The following is a 19,429-nucleotide window of genomic DNA, read 5'->3' as shown; positions in this document are numbered from 1 at the left end:
CCTTACTATACATATGAACAGATGCCATCTTTTTTCATTTGAGACAGAGTCTCCCTCTGTTGCCCAGTCTGGAGTGCAGTGGCATGATCTTGGCTTACTGCAACCTCTGTTTCTCGAGTTCAAGTAAATTCTCCTGCCTCAGCTTCCCAAGCAGCTGGGACTACAGGTGCATGCCGCCACACCCGGCTAATTTTTGTATCGTTAGTAGAGATGGGGTTTCACCATGTTGCCCAGGTTGGTCTTGAACTCCTGACCTCATGATCCACCTGCGTTGGCATCCCAAAGTTCTGGGATTACAGGTGTAAGCAACCGTGCCCAGCCAGTTGCCATCTGTTTTATGTGTTTTCCTTCCTTCTCTCTTCTCCAGACGTAGCATGTCTATTATCTCTGTAAGTAAGCCCTGCCTTTTTACACACAAGAGGATCGTGACTCATACAGTGTATACAGAGAGATGGAGATATTTACCAGCATGTTAATAAAGGGCCTGATAAGGAATCGAAAAATGTCACCCCCAGTTAATTGCGGCAGTCTTCTGTAGCCACTGCTGGAGAGGGGGTGGCATGGGAATGGGGGAGATGGGCACAACTGTGTGCACCATGTGTTAGATGGCAGGAAAGAAGGAGGCTTCTGAATTTTATTTTTTTTCTTGTTTAGGAAACTTTTAAAGCATCTTCTGCTTAGAGCGCTACTAGGGTCTAATTCCCACACAAGCGGGAACGGTGCATTAGGTTCTACCTGTTTACGGCCAAGCAGCGATCTCACTGCCAAAGTCACGCTTCCTGATGCCCTCCCTTGACTGTGTTTCTCTGCGTTGTCCTTGGGCCTTGCATCTCCGCTCTGTGCTTGCCTTTGTCTCTCTGTGTCTCTGTGCCTTCATGGCTTCAGCATCTTGGTGCCTGGATATTCCCCACCTCTCTGTGCTTCTTGGTTCCCGCAGAGCCTGCCTTGTGCCTTTCATTACCACGTTAACAAACTTGAGTCGTGCCTAACAACGTCGCCTCATACGTTATGCTAATGATCAAGAGACATGTTAATGATATTTTAGAAGCCTAATTAGTGGAATATATAACTATATGCAATTTGGTAATGGACTGTGACAACAAGTTGTTAAAAGGGGGCTTGACAAATCCAGTTGCATGTGGCCTCAGACAAACAGGAGCTGAGAATGAATGAGTGGAAATCAGACAGGGAGATAGAAGGGGGAGGTGGGTGTTGGGGGTGTGAATGCCTGTGCATAAGCTTCTGTGAGGGTCAGTCTTTCTTATGGATAACATTGCTGTCTTATCATTCCACTGTCCTAAAACTACAACTCTATCTGAAGAATTATTTACTGATGTTTCTTAAGCGATTGCTGCTGTTCCATTGATCATACTTGTATATCTTTGTTAGAAATGTTATTTTGATTATGTTATTCTTCACAATGCCCTTACTTGCAATTTGTAATAGGAGATGTACACGCAGAAGATAGGTTCTTGTGCCAAAAAGAAATTTTATTGTGTTATAAACCGACAATCAAGACCATGTAAACTCAGAAATAATCTGTATTGTGTCTATCAACATTTGGATAGTATTGGTAGGAGTAAAACAAGGGAGTGGTGTGTGTAAAATCATTCAGCTGTTTGAATGTCATTTTCTCTCAATGGAAGAATTGGTTAGAGGCATGCATTCCTTTAGCTGGTATCTTTCTTCCTCTAACACGGTAATTCTCAATTTGTGGGCCCACGGACCCTAAGGGAACTGTGAAGTTGTTAAAAAGGTGTGGTAAATTCATTCACATACCAAGCATTGTCTGTAAACAGAACAATGTCATGCACACACACGCAGATAAATATACCTACTAAAATTCATTGAATCTATGCAATCTATTGTGGTTAATGAAATGCACATTCATTTAAAAAAGCATTTTTTCAGTTCCTATAGGTTTTTTGTTCATGAGTATCATTCCTCCATCTGTAGAAGCTAAAAATATAGTAACTTTTCTTACAATGGTACTTGCAATGTTTTGACATTAAAAAACAGACTATGCATTCACAGAGGTTGGGAACTTCAGCCTCGCCTGTTGTTATCAAAACTACTTGTAAAAATTTAAGCAACTATTTTTCACTTTTGACAACTATTTTAATTCTAGAAAATAGGTTTGTGAAGATTTTTTTAAAGTGTTGACTATCCTTCCAATGACCTATTATAAATTTTAGAATATATTTGTGTAGGGTAGAAAATCTTCAGTTAGAATTGAACAGTCTTTGTATAGAACATGTTACACCATGTAGAATCTTGGGTACTGCAGTGCATAGGTGGCACTAGCTTATGGGAGCCTGAATTCCAGAAACTTGATTTTACTTTTTGTTTAGGATTAAAATGCAAAAAAAAAAAAAAAGAGGTAGGCTTGCGGTATCACACTTCACCACCAGGCAAAGCTTTTAGAAACATACTCAGTGTGAAAATGCCCTAAGTTTGCAGCTACTTGATGGATAAAGACAGTTATAGAGACAAAGAAAGTTAGTGTTTTATGCATAGTCCTATACTCTTGAAATAGTATAGGTTATTGGCAATAGTACATTTGTACCTGTTGTATCAGGTTATTGGCAAGGAGGTACATTTATATTTTTGTCTTGGCCGTTCTTCCTAAGGTAGTATACCCTGTTACCGTTGAAGTTCTCTCTTTCTCTGTAAACATTTTTATTGTACGTGGAAAGAAGCAGCCCTGAAGGAATATTATGTATGAACCCGGGATTCTGTTAGAACATCTGATATTTGTTTCCAGTTAAAAATGAGAGGTAATTTTTGGGGGGGAGGCAGACAGGGAAAAAGTTTATAAGCGAGCCAGTGGAAAAAGCACATTCATTATCAGTGTCTTTCTCACTGAGTTGTTTGAAGTTGGAGAATTAGCAGCTTCTTTGAAGCTCCTAAGATCTTTCATCTCTGTGTGTGTGAGTGTGTGTGTGTGTGTGTGTGTGTGTGTGTGTTAATATTAAGTTGAGATTCTTTCTCATGCTACTTATTTGGTTTTTCTGCTAATAATGAAATTATAATGAGATCCCTGATGGGATTAAAAAAAAAAAAAGGAAAAAAACACCTTACATGAATTATCCCATTCCTTCACCCTCCTTCTGCCTTTCTGTAAAATCTATTCTGCATAATAGGTCTTTGTTTCTGGATTTGTGACAGAATTGAAGGAGGCCAGGAGTCGGAAATGCCCCCCATTGTTCTTTTTGGTGACTAGGATACAAAGTTCGGTTCAGCACAAAGTACTCTCCTCTGCCTCTACCTCCGGGACCCCCGTTACCCCCCAGCCCACACACCACCACCCCAAGTTTGGGTGGGGAGAAGGCAGAGGTGAGTATTTGATGTCTTTGCAGGCTGAATGGTCAGTTTATTTGAGATGCATATACCTTGCTTTCCCCCTTTTATCTTTAAGGATTCATGACGTGGGCTGCCGTTGAGTGAATCAAACATCTCTCTTGATGGCAGAAATATGGTATTTTGAAACCTTGGGAAAACCTCTCTCAGGATAACATTTTCAGTGGTAGTTTTCCTCCCTGTTACCTCTGGTTCCTATTGCATTGCCCTTTATCAGTAGAGGCTTTTGAAAATGCCTTAAATTAAAAAGGTCCTATTGCCCAGGAGTCGAGTGTTTCTTTGCCAGGCCCGGTCTCTACTAGTGGGTGGGTAAGTGGAGCCTTTGGAAGACAGAATCAGTGTATAGACTGTTCAAGACAGACACATACTTATCTAATTTAAGCATTTCTAGCTATAGGAAAGGCAATGCTGTGATCTATTCCAGTGAAGAGTTTATGCTTTGGAAACTCTCCGTTTCAGAAAATTCTTCCATAATCCAACCTAAATATTTTCTGCTTTACTATTTCGTCTTAAGCCAGAAATAGGTAACTGCTGTTTTCCCGTCTTAAAACTCTAGAAAACTGGAGTGTAGAGAATGGGCAAGATGAGAATGCCTCGTGTATGCAGGTGGCTTCATCAAAAGCTACTTCCTGAACCTCTCATGCTTAGATTTTCTCAGCAACATTAATGAGCACTTTTAGGGCCTCACTCCTCACTCCCCATCATGTTTGGAGGTTCCCCCTCTCTTTCTTCCTTCTCACCATTTAACAGGTATCATAAAGCTGGGGAATCTTTACAGTCGGTGATTTTATATCATAGATCAAAGATCAAAGCAGAGGAATACACAGCAACCGTAAAATTAACTGCTTTTTCAATTTTACAATGCTTTCAGTGATAGAGAATCTTATAAATTTAATATTAATTAAACACTTAGCTTTTAACCTCCTCCTGCATCTACTTTTGGCTGGTGGCTGGAAAAAATTAATTGGGCATCTTAAATCTTGTATTACTAACGCCTTGACAGGAGGGGTTTCAGAAGCACTTATAACTTCAGCAAAATGCACTCGGAGAATGTGTCCTTCCACTCACCTAATTGAAAATGCCCCCTTTTTTTTCCCTTAAGGAAAAATGGACCATTTGCAAATTTTTTTGAAGGAAGCATAACTTACAGTCCCCTTTCATAGCCAAAGCTTTAACTCAGTCCCTTGGCATATTTAACACTTCACGAAATGGAAGCCATTGAACTTCCATTATTATAAATGCCCTATTGATTTTTGAGCGTGTTGGTACAGAAGTGTGGCCGGCAATTGCTTGGCCTACTCATTGTGTCACCTGAAGCCTATACATGTTCAGTCCAGCAAGGGGTGCCTCCTGTTTTGGTGAGCTCACTTTGGTATGGTAGAGTCAGAGATGGTGACATTTTAGGATGGACCTGCAGATTCATGAACAGGAAACTTAGAATATCGGTGAAAAGAAATATTTCTCTTGAAGGAAGTCTCAAGAGATAGGAAGCCAATGTGACGGAGGAGATGTTTTGGGGAAGCTAGACTAGGCTGTTCATATTTTCTTAGCTCTGCAAGGAATGGACGATGGCCTTTCATTGGGGGACAAGCATTTCTCTCTTTAAAAGCCAGGCAGGCCTTCATGGTTGTGCTCCGGAAGTAGCCCAGGAGAAATAATAATACCAATACCTTGCATCTCTTTTCTATTTTTTTTCTCTGGTGGGCTTGGAGAACTTTATCCATATAATCTCTCATTTTTCTCACACATCACTGTGTTAGAAAGAGCAAGATCAGGCCCCTGAGTTTACCCAAACTGGTTCTCTGCTGTGACCATATATTTGAAACTGGTAACTGGAAATTACAGTGAATACAGCATGAACCCCAAGAATGCATCTTTCTGTACCGTGGTTCTAGATTCAGATAACTGAGAAAAGTACATTGATTGATTTTTGGGGACACCTGTTCCTAGCACAGGGCTCAGTGAAATCCCTTGGGTTTATGAGTACCTCACTTGGAGAAGAGCTACAGGAAACAGAATTTGGGGGAGAATTTAAAATGTCATTATTTACTTTACAAAAAATGTTTTAAAAATTTTACTCCAAAAGGCTTGACTACAGGTTTGTTTAAATTGCTAAGTTTTCTAGTACCGTAGTCATCTAATGAGACTGTAACTCAGCTTACAACTGATACTTTAGAAGCATATTTTTTGAGTAAGGTAAGGGATATAGAACATGCAACACCACAGTCTCCTATCTCCTGCTCTGTGTTGCAGTGGTCTCTTTCTTCAAGTCCCAGCAGTCACCTTGACAATCCTTGTTGGCAGTAGGGAGCATTTAATCCAACTGTGAAATAATAAATTAGCTGTGGAGTCACCACCAGAACAGGGAATCCTGGCTTTATGCACCTGGCTAGTCCTCACTCCCTGTGAAACCATCACGGTTCCTTCTCATTGCAGCTGAGCTTTCTGAACCTTTTAAGGACTGAATTGATGGGATGTGGAATTTGATAGCCGATAAATTAAGGATATTGGTAAATGCAATGACTCTATTAGAAGATAGCATTGCCAAGATCAGTAGCAACATTTGCCTGCATTGTTTGTGAGTGTATCTGCGGAGGTCCTTTATATATGTATCTCTCTCTTTCTCTATCTATCTAGATATATATGATATGTGGGGTGCTATAAAATTTTTAGTGCCTTAGTTTGGGTTGACCGCCTTATTACTCACGAGTGAGCTATACAGGTCTTCCTTAACAAGTGGCAATAAAGACTTTACAGCACCCCTTACACCGTCACATATTTTTGTTTAGGCCACATATTGTCTTTTTCTTTTTAAGTCTCCCTTTGCTCATGTCCCTCTCAAGTACCTTTGTTGCCATGGCAACAGTTCCATCGTTTCTTAGGGTAGAGCAGAATGACATCTCACGCAAGATTCTTTAAGTCAATGCTTGTTTGGACTGACCTCAGACACTCAGCTGGGGCCAGTGCTGTGGCCCTGACCCTGGTCATCTGTGGCACTGTTTTCTCTTTCTTGCGTGAGGCTCTGTTTATTAGAGTGCTGTGTCTGTCTCTACATTAATCATTTGCCATGTCTCTGTGGACCTGTTCCAAAGAATGGGAAGAAGCCAATTCTCATGATCTAAAATTGAAAAAAAAAAAAAAAAACAACAACATTAGTACTAAGCATTTTGAGTTAAATATGGAGCTTTGTGAGTGGCTGGGTGCATAGTAAACACTGTGGCAAGATGGAAGGGTAAGAACAGCTCTTCCTCTGCATGTCAATGTTCTCTTTGGAATTCCTTCACAGGCATGGTTTTGACAGGTTACCATGTGCATTTTTCAGTCATCTCTGTGTGCCTTTTAGAGTCAGCAGACCAGAGCTTCCTTCTCCATGACTCACGGAATAATCCTGAAAAGGAGTCGCAGAACTGAGTCTAGTGCACTGATTACATTCTTAGGGAAACTGAGACTCAAAGGGGCATATGTCTTGCTAAGATCACTCATCTTTTATTGGTGCACATGGGATGAAAACCCACATCTCCCAGCCTTCAATTGGGCCTCGCCTTTGCTGCAATTTGTTAGTTTTTTAAAACAGAAATTATTTGAAAGATTTTACTGTCAAAATGATTTCCCGTCAAGCTACTTCAACATTTCTGTAAAACATGGCTGTAGCCATAGTGGAGACCTCACTTGGCAAATGTGGACAGGTGGTAAGCCTCTACCTCCAAATTTCTTAATTCTTTTTCCAACGAGAAGGTTGGCTTGCCAATTCTTTGATAAAAAGGTAGGAGTTTCTGTAATCTGTTCTCTTAACCGCATTTGGGATTCTTGTATATATGACTACATATATTTATATATTTTTTATGGGCAATATTTTGACTGTTTCTCTTTTGAAAGACAGTGCGAATGAGTATGCCAAAAATCACAGATGATACGAGAAATGCTATCAATAAAAGCATTTTTTTCAGAAAGGTGAACAAAATCACCCCAAAATAATGTAAGATTTTTCCTAACGTTATTTTGCAAAGTCATTCAAAAACCAAGTGCTTGTGACCCATGGGGTGATGCTCAGGGCACTCTATGTGGCTGATGTTGTTGCTTTTACTGGGGAAAAGAATTAAGATCTGAGAGTCTTTTGGCATGGGCCTAGACAGAAAGATTGCATGATTTGTTCTTGGATGACGTGAAAAAGAACCCTGAATATATTTTTCTTTTCTATGCTTCCAGAGTCTGAGCGGGGAGTTTTACATGGATGGGTAATACAGCATTGTAGGAGACAGATAATGCTGCGTTAGCTTCTCACTTGGTCTTTCCAGTTTGTAGGAGTAGTGTGGTGATCACATATTTGGCTAGTGCATATGCTGTTTTTATATTTAGGCTGCCTGTAGCAATCCATGATTTGCTATCAGTATATCTATCAATCTGTAATACTACACTCGATAATCATTCTTCTGTTACCCAAATACTTCGCAAAAGAGAAAGCTAACATACACTAGATTCCTACCAAGCAGATAAGATGAGATAATCTATATAAAGTGCACAGAATAACCCTGAAAGGGATTATTAGTCCCACTTGACAGATGTGAAAAATGAGTCCTAGAGAGAGTAAATAAAATAGAACTTTCTATGACTAAGTGACTAAATTCAGGCCTCTGATTTCAAAGCCCATACTCTTTCCTCGGAGTTGCATTGCCCTATCAGGTACTTGGCAGTTATGGTCTTACACAATCTTTGGATCTTTGCTTTGATAATGTTCTTAATAATTCCCTTCACAGTTCATAGTAAAATAAGAATGACGAGCATTTAGCATCATCACACACAAGCCTGAGAGTCGGCAAGACTCCCCTTACTGTAAAGCTAGCAGCTCTAGCAGCTTTCCAGGTAGCATGATGTCACTGAGAGAGCAGATCGTGAAATAGCATATGAGCTGCATCAGGGAGCTCCAGGGACCTCACAGAAGTTGAGAGTGTGTTGGGAGAGGGGGAGAAGGAGCAATATATTGACCTTATTGACACAGAGTTGCTTTTTCTTTTTCTTGCAGGTTAATGCACATAACTGCCATCTCACTGTTACTGTGTTTTTGTTTTTGTTTGGTTTTGTGGTATAAAATACCTTTTAAAAGCCACCATCTGGTTTAGGTGTTAGATGGAAGTTCTGGTTAAAACAAAACCAACAGTTTCATAAAACTAGTGAGAGGGGCTTCCCACCCCCCCCACCCCCACCCCCCGCCACCGCACAGCATTCAAAGTGCTTTCTGAACAAACTTAAATTCCTCTTGATGTAAGCAACAGAGAAGGCAGAAAACATGGCTCTCAGATTCAAGTAATAAAAAGAGAAGCAAAAAATTAAGTAAAAGAAGAAAGTAAAAGCTCTCACTCTGCATTGACCCTTTTACTGAGGTGTCAGGTACAAAGCATGAATAATCCACATGGAGAGCGACAAGTCCACTTACTTAATTCATTATTTATTTTAGCTATTGGAGGAGCTCATTTCTGCTTAGCCTCTGGGCATATTTACAAGTGTGATAGAAAAAAGACAGTCTCTGCCATTACTGTTTACAATCTACAATAGATAATATATAAACAAGACTTATTATTTTTGTAGACAGATGCATCCAGATACACTTTAAACAAACAAGAGTACAGCAATTAATGTGCATAGGAAATTGATAAATCAGCTATTGTAGCACGCGAAGGAAACTAATACGAAGTAAAGAATTGGAACAGATTTGGGCCATATTCGACAATTTTCATGTTAAGAAACATGATTTTAGAAGAGCAGTTGACTGCAGCGGAGTCAGGAGCTGGGCAAGCCATGCTGTGACTTGCTTGTTCCACAAGCAGAGCCTGGGCAGCGCTCAGTAACACCCCTCACCTTCATGGGCCATCAGCCATAGAGAGGCAAATGGGAGCAGTGGCGTAAGCCACAAATCACGGGCTGTTAGATTTTGTCTGACCCTTAGCATCATTTTATCTGAGTCCTCTTGAATTTAATGTGATTCCCTTCAGACCACCCCCTCTCTGGATAAATACTAATATTGTTATTGTTATCACCATGATTACTTGGGGCTGACCTAATACCCTTCTGCCCTGAAACCACAGGACCTGGCCGCATCCTAGCCATTAATAGCCCTCACGGCACCTCACTGACATGGCTGCACTGGAGTTGAAGTTACAAAGCAGGGAAGTATCATTTAATGCCCAGGCTACCCTCGCCCCCTTCGTCTTCATTATGCAGTTTCTTCTTATGGTGCTTCCCAATTTTCCCAAGGAATTAAAGTTGCAGATATTCTGATTTCAGGGGAGGGCGAGGAGGAAGTCAGGCACTGAGCTGAGAGAAGCAAGAGCTGGCACACCTGTCCTTAGGTTCACAGCGCAGCCTTAATTTACGTAACTGTTAATCTCACTATTACTGTGTTATTTTTTATTTTGTTTAGTTTTGTGGTTTAAGATACCTTTTAAAAGCCGCCATCTGGTTTAGGTGTTAGATAAAAGTTCTGGTTAAAACAAAACAAATAGTTTCATCAACCTAGGGAGAGGGGCTTTTTTTTCCCCAACAGCATTCAAAGTGCTTTCTGAACAAACTTAAATTTCTCTGGATGTAAGCAACAGAGAATGCAGAAAACATGGCTGTCAGATTCAAGTAATAAATCTCGAAAAAGACGTACTGGATATGGGAGTAGGACGAAAAGCCAACATCAATGACCTTGAGTATATAGTTTCATAATCCATGAATAATATCAAGAATTATAGATATACTCTTAGTATAGAACATGCAGAATACCCACTGTGGAGTCAACACTGTGCAAACTATGTGTTTGGGGTTTTTTTCTCAATTGGTGGCTTTATATCAACCTCCTCAGCACCCTTATAACTAGGCCTTTATAATGATTAATACACTAGGAAGAATCAATGGTACGGACACATTGGACATGTGGTATTTATGGTCTAGATGATATTGTAACCATGAACTGATTGGTGCACTCCAGAGCTTTGATGGCGGTTGAGCAGTAAACATGGAGGTACAAAAGGGTATAAATAAGGTGACTCTGGAAGTTATCCAAAAAGTGGGAAATTGATTTTATGGTGTCTAGACCCTAGGGTTCATGTAGAGTTAAGACCTAGAAGAGACTTTAGGAACCCCCAATTTTGCTTTACAGATAAGAAAACATAGAGTGGATATCAGTTTGCTTAAGGTCATACAGTCAGTGGCATAGCTGGGACTCAAAACCGGTTTGCCTGGTAAGTCCACTGTGACATCCTCAGTGTTGAAAGTCCTCAAATGGATGGTGCTAGTGACTTCTTTTCTTCACAACCATCTCTCCTGTCTCTCTCTTGCTCTCTCTCTCTTTTTTTTTTGAGATGGAATCTTGCTTTTGTCACCCAGGCTGGAGTGCAGTGGTACTATCTCGGCTCCCTGCAATCTCTGCCTCCTGAATTCAAGCGATTTTCCTGCCTCAGCCTCCCGAATAGCTGGGATTACAGGCGCACGCCACCTCACCTGGCTAACTTTCATATTTTTAGTAGAGACGGGATTTCGCCATGTTGACCAAGCTGATCTCGAACTCCTAACCTCAGGTGATCCGCCCACCTTGACCTCCCAAAGTGCTTAGATTATAGGCATGAGGCACAGCACCCAGCCTCTCTCTGTCTTTAGACTATTAATAGTTGCATCATTTTCTATTACTGGTATTTTCACTGCCATGTCCATTTTGTTCTTATTTGGGGTCTCTGGATGGACTGTTTCTCGGATCTGGTAGAATTTGAATGGTGTACGTCATCATGAATACTGAATTACCTGAACCTTTCCCTGCAGATTTCATGTATTATACAAGGAGAAGTAGAACGTTGTGGGTAAGAGCATGGACTCTAGCCTCTGACTGCCAGGGTTTGAATCCTAGCTTCTTCATTTACATGTTGTTGTTTTGGACACATTGTTTAACCTTTCTTTGCTTCAGTTTCCTCATCTATGTAATAGAATGGACAATAGTGGCATCTACTTCATAGGTATCTAATCTTGGAGTTAAGACACAGAAAGCAATTAAAACAGTGCCTAGTGCATGTTAAGCCTCATAGTATATTTGTTGTTGTTGTTGTTATTTATTTCCTTCACCCTCCAGCAGTGGCCTTGAGCTACCTAAAAGGTTATATAATTTAATCTTCCATTCAGTTGAGGAAGGAAACAGTCCCGGGTGGCCCTGTCCAGCTCTGCTGCGGCACAGCCGTGGATACGCAGTTTCTTCCTTGTGAGCCAGCTCCCCACCACCTGTAATGCTCACTCTTTAGTGCCAGCTTTGTCTTCTGGACCTGCACAGAGTAAGCCTCGTCCTTCTTGTTTGGAGGTAGCTCCGGCGTTGCTCACTGAGTGTTTCCCCTCCTGGAACCTGTAATCGTGGGTTTTCTGGGAGATTTGGCCAGAGGCTTCTTGAGGGCTGCCATGGCCAGGTGAGTTTCAAAGGTTGAGATTAGTGCCATTGACCTTCTGCAGTGCTGCCTGGCCCCTACACCAGCTGACGCTTACCTAGGACTAAGAGGATGGTTATAATAAAACACTGATATGGGTAAGAGCTATGAAAAACAAAACTTATCATTTCCCTGATCCTTATCTCCTAAAGTGTGTATTATTTCATGAAAGCTTTGGAAAGAGAGGGCTTTATGAGCTTGGGGTACTGTTGAAACTGCCCGACTGCTATAGCAGTGCTTAAAATCAGTTTGTTCTTTTGTCCCTCCCCCAATGCTCATTGGATTTCATTTCTGCAATATGAATTGCCCAAATTAGTCGAACTGTCTGGTGGAGGATTGTAAGCTCAAAAAGGAAGTGTTGGCTTCCCATTAACACACCAACACCATCCAGTATACACAAACTTTCTTTTTACGCAGAGTAATTGGGCAAGGTCAGGACTCCCTTGGACATGGTTTGGGGTCTTTGTTCTTGGGAGAAATGATAACTCCCAGCTATTTCCTAGCCCATCAGGACCTGGAAAGACCCCAGATTTTGAGGGTGGTGCTTGCTGCTGTCAGAATCTTGGAGAGTGCCAGGTTCCACGAACCACGTGCACATGGTTCTATGTATACCTGCCCATGGATCCTGCAGCCTATTCTTAGCCTGCTAGGTGACAAGGGGCCATGTCGGCTGCCTGTAGAGATGGCAACTGTGGCAGCATGAACTCTAAGTCCGTGAATATTCTGCGCCTTCTTTCCTTATTCTTTTAAGAGGCAAGCCGTGCAGCTCAGAGAAGGTTGAAGTGTGTATGGGGGAAGGGGTTTATTGTGAGGGTGGGGGTGGGGAGGAAAGGAGGAACAACTGTAAAAAATGTTAATTTATTAATCACTGAATATATAGCAGTTCATCTGAAATGCTGTTGCTATGCCAACACCCTGGGAGTTTATTTTCTTAATCCAAGAGAGGAGCTCTCAGTCCCCTGCTCCCCTGCTGTGCCATTTGAATTTGCTGCTGCCACCGCTGCCACCATGGTATCTGTTTTAAAAAGTGGGGGGCGAGGGGGAAGGGAGGGGAACCAGCCTAAACCACCAAAGCAGTCAAATGCAAAGCAGTAAGAGGCCTTTCTCAGTGCGACTTAGTAAAAATGACACAAATTAATATACTCTACTTAAACCAGACCAAGATTAATGGTTCTCTTTCAGTGCAGCTTAGCCCAACTGTCACTCGACAGGCGTTTGTCGGACAAAATCAACACTAATCAACATTTATTCGTCTCTTGCCCTTGGGTCTGAGGCGCGCGCGGGCTGCGCCATTCTCCCGCTCGTCTCGCCACGCTTTTCACCCTCCATCCAGCCTCGCCATATATCACCCTTCCTCCTGTGCCTCTCCTCGGACGGATCCACACACTCAGCTATCAGGGTACATTAGAGGCATGATAGATTTTCTGTTTTAATTTACATCTATTATATTACAACATAACAGATTTTGATTCAGTAGAGACCGGTGTCTCCTATAGCCAGACTCCTTGGGACGATTTCTGCATTAACTTATTAAGGTTCGTTAGGATGCAGCTTCAAATAGACTCCCTTCTCTCTGGCTTGTTCTCTCTCTCTCTCTCTCTGTGGCAAGCTCAGTAAAGATGTCTTGGTGTACCTTATTCACAAGCAGAGTTCCTTTTCTTTAGACTTGGCTTCCTGTGCTGGATCACATGAGGCTGGCTGGGTTCCTCCTTTACTTTCTGATTGGACTTTGATCAGCCAACAATGGGCGTTGCAAGCTCCCCAGTCCCTGCCTGGCCTGGGTAAATGGGCCTTGACAAATCTGGTGGCCTAGAGTCAGGAGGCACCCCCTCCCAGGCTTTAGTCCTGGCCCCCAGCGTGTCTCTCTCTCTCTCTCTCTCTGTTTCTCCTTTTGATCTCAGTTACAGTTAGATTTTATTGATATTGAAACACAGGTCTATAGAGATGGAGGCGGGGATGGGGGAACTGAGTTTCTTGGGTTAACCAAGGAGATGGATGTTGAAAGGATGACTGAAAGAGTAAGTCTGAACAAGGCTGTTTTCATTTCTACATGACCATCTTGAAAGCATTTGCTTTCAGCTCGGAACAAGGTGCATGAGCCCAGCGTGTTTGTTGTATGTGGGAAGTCTATATTTTTAGTTGCCTTGTAGAGTGCCTTTCCACCTCATTTATGAGATTGGCTTTTTATTTGTATCATTTTCTCTTCTTCCCTTTCACCAGAGTTGTAATAGGAAGCACAGTTTTTACTTTCTGGCGTTGTGTGTCTTCTTGCTTTTGGTGGGGTTGGGGTGTTTTATGACTACTGAGGCCACACTGCACTTTGGATATCTAGTCACCTTGTTGCTGGCTGCAGAGAGGACCTTGAGAAGGAGACCGAAATCTTCTCGACTTCTCCTCATGGCTTTGACAAATGCCCAGGGAGACTGCAACTTTCTTCTCAAATTGGGTGTAACACTAGAGCCCATGGCCACTTAGAAGGCCTGAGTGTTTTTGGTTTCTTTTTTTTTTTTTTTTTTTGAGACGGAGTTTTGCTCGTTGCCCAGGTTGGTGTGCAATGCCACGATCTCAGCTCACTGTAACCTCTGCCTCCCGGGTTCAAGCGATTCTCCTGCTTCAGCCTCCCAAGTAGCTGGGATTATAGGCATGTGCCACCACGTCCAGCTAATTTTGTATTTTTAGTGGAGACGGGGTTTCTTCATGTTGATCAGGCTGGTCTCAAACTCCTGACCTCAGGTGATCTGCCGGCCTCGGCCTTCCAAAGTGCTGGGATTACAGGCATGAGCCACTGCGCCTGGCCAGAAGGCCTGAATTTTTTATATTTTCCACCAAGCTGCTGATTCTAAACTGTGGTGAGGTTTCTTTTGTGGCCAGAATGGGGAGAAACCATGGGGATATGTGGTTTGTGTATGTTTTCATGTGGCCACTGAAGTGTAAGCTATGGTAGGAGGATAGCTTAGGACTTCCATTTTGGTTTCTTATTACACAGCAGTAAAGTAAATGATGCTTAGTATGACTTTGCACTTATAGAAATGTAGCTCCATTTAAGAAACAAAACTCCACCAACAGGAGTGCTTAGTATCTTGAGCTTGGGAAACTGACCTCGTTAATTTTAATGAGGGGAAAAATTCTCCAGCTGGGGCCGAGAAGAAAATGAAATAGCAATGAGGTTATCACTTTGGATGATCTCACTGAATTCAGACTCTAATCGGAACAAAGCTTGGAGAATTTTGTAAAATCCTATGGAGAGGTTTAGAAGAAAATGCATATGCCCTTGATATTCTTAACAGACTGCTTTCCCTGCTAGGCAGAGCTGAACTCTCTATAGTGCCTCCTAAAGGGATCATTTGAAAAGTTAACATTTTAAAAAGTTGGACCACTCATGCTTGTAGTCCTGGCACTTTGGGAGGCCGAGGCAGGTGGATCACCTGAGGTCGGGAGTTCAAGACCAGCCTGACCAACATGGAGAAACCCATCTCTACTAAAAATACAAAATTAGCCAGGCGTGGTGGTGCATGCCTGTAATCCCAGCTACTTGGGAGGCTGAGGCAGGAGAATCACTTGAACCTGGGAAGCGGAGGTTGCAGTGAGTCGAGATTGTGCCATTGCACTGCAGCCTGGGCAACAAAAATGAAATTATGTCTCAAAAAAAAAATTGGACCAAAGTAAAACTGAAAGAAAAAATGGATTAACGTGATTCTTATGTGGGCCTAGCCTGAAAGCAATGGGGCTGGTCATACGGTAGCTGAGGGCGTTGATTATAAACTGGGGGCTCCTGAGTTCAAGTGCCTACTGGGATGCTAACTTCCTGTGGGACTTTGGGCATCTTGTTTTGTTTTGTTTTGTTTTGTTTTGTTTTGTTTTTTAATCAACCAAAGGCAGAAGGCAAGGTGAGGGAGTCCTGTTATTCAATAGGTAGCTATTTGATTTGCACAGTAAGTTGATGACTTTGGCCCTGCTACTGAGGAGAGACATATTGTGACCAATGAGGTTAGGAGGACCGTGGGACAACTTTGCTCTCAGCGAGGAGAGGCCTGCCAAGTTCCACTGACATTTGGTTGGGGACTGCAGAAAGAAACATCACCATTTAAGGTATGTAGCCTTTATTTTGTCCTAGGTCACTAGATGGCGGGTCCTGGGGAGCAGATTATTTCACCAGCTGGTTCTTCAGAAGTATGGGGGCAGACAGAACAGGATTTCTTCTCCAGAAGTTCAAGTTCAAGCTCGCTGACTCGAGATCTTTACTCATCTCTCTGGCACATCAGCACACTCCATAGAAGATTTGTGCAACCATCAGGTGCACACTCAAGCATCACCAAAGGGATTAAATAGGGCCATTGTGCTCTGGGGGCCATCTCAATATCAGTGGAATATTGAGGGGGGTCTGTTAATGTTGATAAGTTCCTTTGAGATTCAGCCCTCTTCTTTGAAAGCCGTAAGGCAACAGTTAAGGAGACCCATACTGCTGCTATGGCTGTGTGTATATGTGATGGGAAATGCTGGTTGCCAAGCAGCAGAGAATGGACATAATCGTGCTGCCTAGCAACAGCGGCAGCGTGGTCACTTGCGCAGATTTCTGCGCCTCTTCCTGTTTGGTCTGCTGGAAAATACAGATGGCTTCTATGGGTCGCTCTCCACCCTAGCCATAGTGAGAGGTAGGAAAACATTATAAACCAAGGTGGAAAAATACCCAAGTGCATGTTTTAAAGTGAGTCGTTTCCAAGCTCCCTCGGGCTGAGTAGGGATTCTTACATAGCATTCCTCGGTTTTCCCTTTGAAGATACTGTGCACTGACACATGGACTCATAAGCCAGAAGAGGAATCTTTGGAAAGTGCTAGACCCCTCTGGGTGCTGCCTCTACTGAGCTCAAGCCGTTACTCTGCATGTGTGAATATAAAGCTGCTGGTTTTCTGATAAGGGCACACACATATAGTCACACATATACTCACACCATGGGTGAACATGACAGTGGAGCAGAGCGTGACTACTGATTGTTCTCTGAGGCCCGAGGAACAAAGCACTCAAGAGAGATGTAGGCAGGTGATCCCTGCTGGTTTGCCCTTTCTCCCAGCTCTGACCATCACCCTCACACGTTACACTTTTCAATGAGGTCACCTACTCATTACAGATTCTGAAAGGGGCTTGCTTGGCAGAGGTCTCGGGTCAGAGTGCCAGCCTTTACTGTTCTTGGGAGTTGTGTACATGGGACATTGGAAGTGTTTGGAACTGAATGCTTAAGGAAGATATTATTTGGCAGCAAGAAAAAGGGAGTGTGCATACTCTCCCTTCCCGTCCTGGGATGAGTAGGTACTGCCTGTCCGCTTTTTCTCGTCAGGAATTGAATAGTAGCCAGAGTACAGGCTTGGCATCAGAAGGCCTTAGTTCAGTCCTTATCTCTTTTACCACCAGCAGCATGGCTTTATGCAAGCTGCTTGTTCCATTCCAACCTTAGTGCTCTTGTCTGTAAGGGATAGCAATATCTGCTTTACAGAATGGGCTGGAAGGTTAAGAGGCGCTAGTTCCATTTGGCCTACAGCAAGGGTAAAGTAATTGTTGCTGTTCACCTCCTCTCCGTGATTAAAGAGCAGGAAGTTGGGACAAGAAGGTGAGCGTTGTAGTTACCCTGTTTATTCCAAACTTCAATGTCTTGGTTTTTGTCCTCCGTCTTAGCCTCCTAAGTGAAGAGCCTTTATTTCCCTCTGTTTAGGTTGGAAAAGATGAGCGATCTCTCTGCTTTTGATGCTGGGTGCCTAGATGATTAATTATTTTAGTGGTTTCTTAAGCCATACAGAATCAGGATGGTTTGCTCCCTTCTCCTGGATGATGGGACAGTTGTACAGAGCAGCGGGATGATTTGTTTGGAACCCTAGAGACCATTAGTTCCAAAATGAGATCCAAATCCTATGGCTTGTGCTTATTTTGGCAGCACATATACTAAAGTTGCAATGATACAGAGAAGATTGGCATGGCCCTTGTTCAAGGATAACATGCAAATTGGTGAAGTGTTCCTTATTTATTTATTTATTGAGACAGAGTCTTGTTCTGTCACTCAGGCTGGAGTGCAGTGGCATGACCATGGCTCTCTGCAGCCTTGACCTCTTGGTTTTAAGCGATCCTCCCACCTCAGCCTCCCTATTAGCTGGGACTATAGGCATGCACCACCATGCCCAGCTAAATTTTTCTATTTTTTGTAAAGATGAGATCTTACTATGTTGCCTAGGCTGGTCTCAAACTCCTGGGCTCAAGTGATCCTCCTACCTTAGCCTCTCAAAAGTGTTGGGATTACAGGTTTGAGGCACTGTAATGTTCTATATTGAAAAAAAAAAAATCCTATGGCCTGATGGTGTAGATGAAGCCCCTGGCAAAGCCAGAGGGGCTGGAGTAGGTAGAAAGCCACCAAAGAGTCTGAGGGTTTAGGTGTTGAAAATACTTGAATTTTAGAATTCAAAATTGTGGTATCAGTGAATGTTCCCCAGCCAGATCGCAGCCTGGCTCCTGAAGCCCTGGGTGTGCTAGGTGGGTCAGTGGGCTTGAAAGAAGGCCCCTGCATCCTGCCTGCTGTTTTCATTTGTATGTCTGCTTTATGCAGAGTGGCAAAAAGATCCAGATGGGGAACGCATTGGGTTCTAAACTGATCTCTCATTGAAGTCCAGGTAAGAGCTCTCATTTCTCAGTTTCCCCAGCTAGAATGATGATAATATTGACCTATTTCTCGGAACAAGGTGGTTCAGGGGTTGAGAATTACTCATCTGGACTACGGTATAAATGCTCCACTCGGCAGATTGCTCCTTGTGCAGCATGCATGCTGGGAAATGATGTGATGACACTAGCACAAAGGACAGTTCAGAGTTATTTTCAGTGTTTCCTCATGTCTTTTTGTTTGTTTGTTTGAGATGGAGTTTCGCTCTGTCATCTAGGCTGGAGTACAATGGCACAGTCTCAGCTCACTGCAACCTCCGCCTCCCAGGTTCAAGCAATTCTCATGCCTCAGCCTCCTAAGCAGCTGGAATTACAGACGTCTGCTACCATACCCAGCTGATTTTTTTGTATTTTAGTAGAGACAGGGTTTCACCATATTGCCCAGGCTGGTCTAGAACTCCTGAGCTCAGGCAATCCACTTGTCTCAGCCTCCCAAAGTGCTAGGATTACAGGCATGAGCCACCATGCCTGGCTAGGCCCTTGCGTCTTAAAGCAAACACAGGCACCAGTATTCTGGGAAAACAGATGTTAATAGCTTGGCCTCTGTCAGAGGAGGACTTGTTTGCTTAAGACGCTTGGAGCTGCCAAAGTTAGAGCCTCTCCAGGACACTATCATCCTTACCCATTTCTTATTCTCTATGCAGGGAGGGACCATCTCTCAAAAAGCTCCCATCAGAGCAACCGTTCTGGGACTTGAAGCAGAATGTTTAAGGCAGTGTGGTTCTAAAATTCCACACCACCTGTTCTTCCAGTTGTGTCCTCTCTGAGCTGCCTCTGACAGTCACATTCCCTGGCCATGTGCCACAGCAGACTTGTGATACTGATTTTAGTGTTGTCCTTGGCCGTTGGGGGCAGGGAGGAAGGAGAGAGAAGAGAAGGGGAAAGACAAGAGAAATGGGAGTGGGGTCCATTCATCCATCTGTCTGTCGTT

General features: G+C 42.9%; 1 protein-coding gene and 1 non-coding gene across 5 annotated transcripts in view; both read left to right on the top strand.

Moving 5' to 3' along the window:
* PBX1 (PBX homeobox 1) overlaps window positions 1-19,429 on the top strand; it is a 315,670-nt gene that overhangs the window by 65,343 nt on the left and 230,898 nt on the right. The gene's annotated exons all lie outside the window — the stretch shown is intronic.
* Window positions 17,710-17,816, top strand: LOC120360218 (U6 spliceosomal RNA). The gene has a single exon (XR_005576796.1). It is a non-coding gene; the product is annotated as a U6 spliceosomal RNA (small nuclear RNA).

The sequence above is a fragment of the Saimiri boliviensis genome, chromosome 19 (assembly GCF_048565385.1).
Source record: "Saimiri boliviensis isolate mSaiBol1 chromosome 19, mSaiBol1.pri, whole genome shotgun sequence".
Lineage (NCBI taxonomy): Eukaryota > Metazoa > Chordata > Mammalia > Primates > Cebidae > Saimiri > Saimiri boliviensis.
The sequence above is the reverse complement of the archived record's forward strand: the minus strand, read 5'-3'. Positions and strand labels throughout refer to the sequence as shown.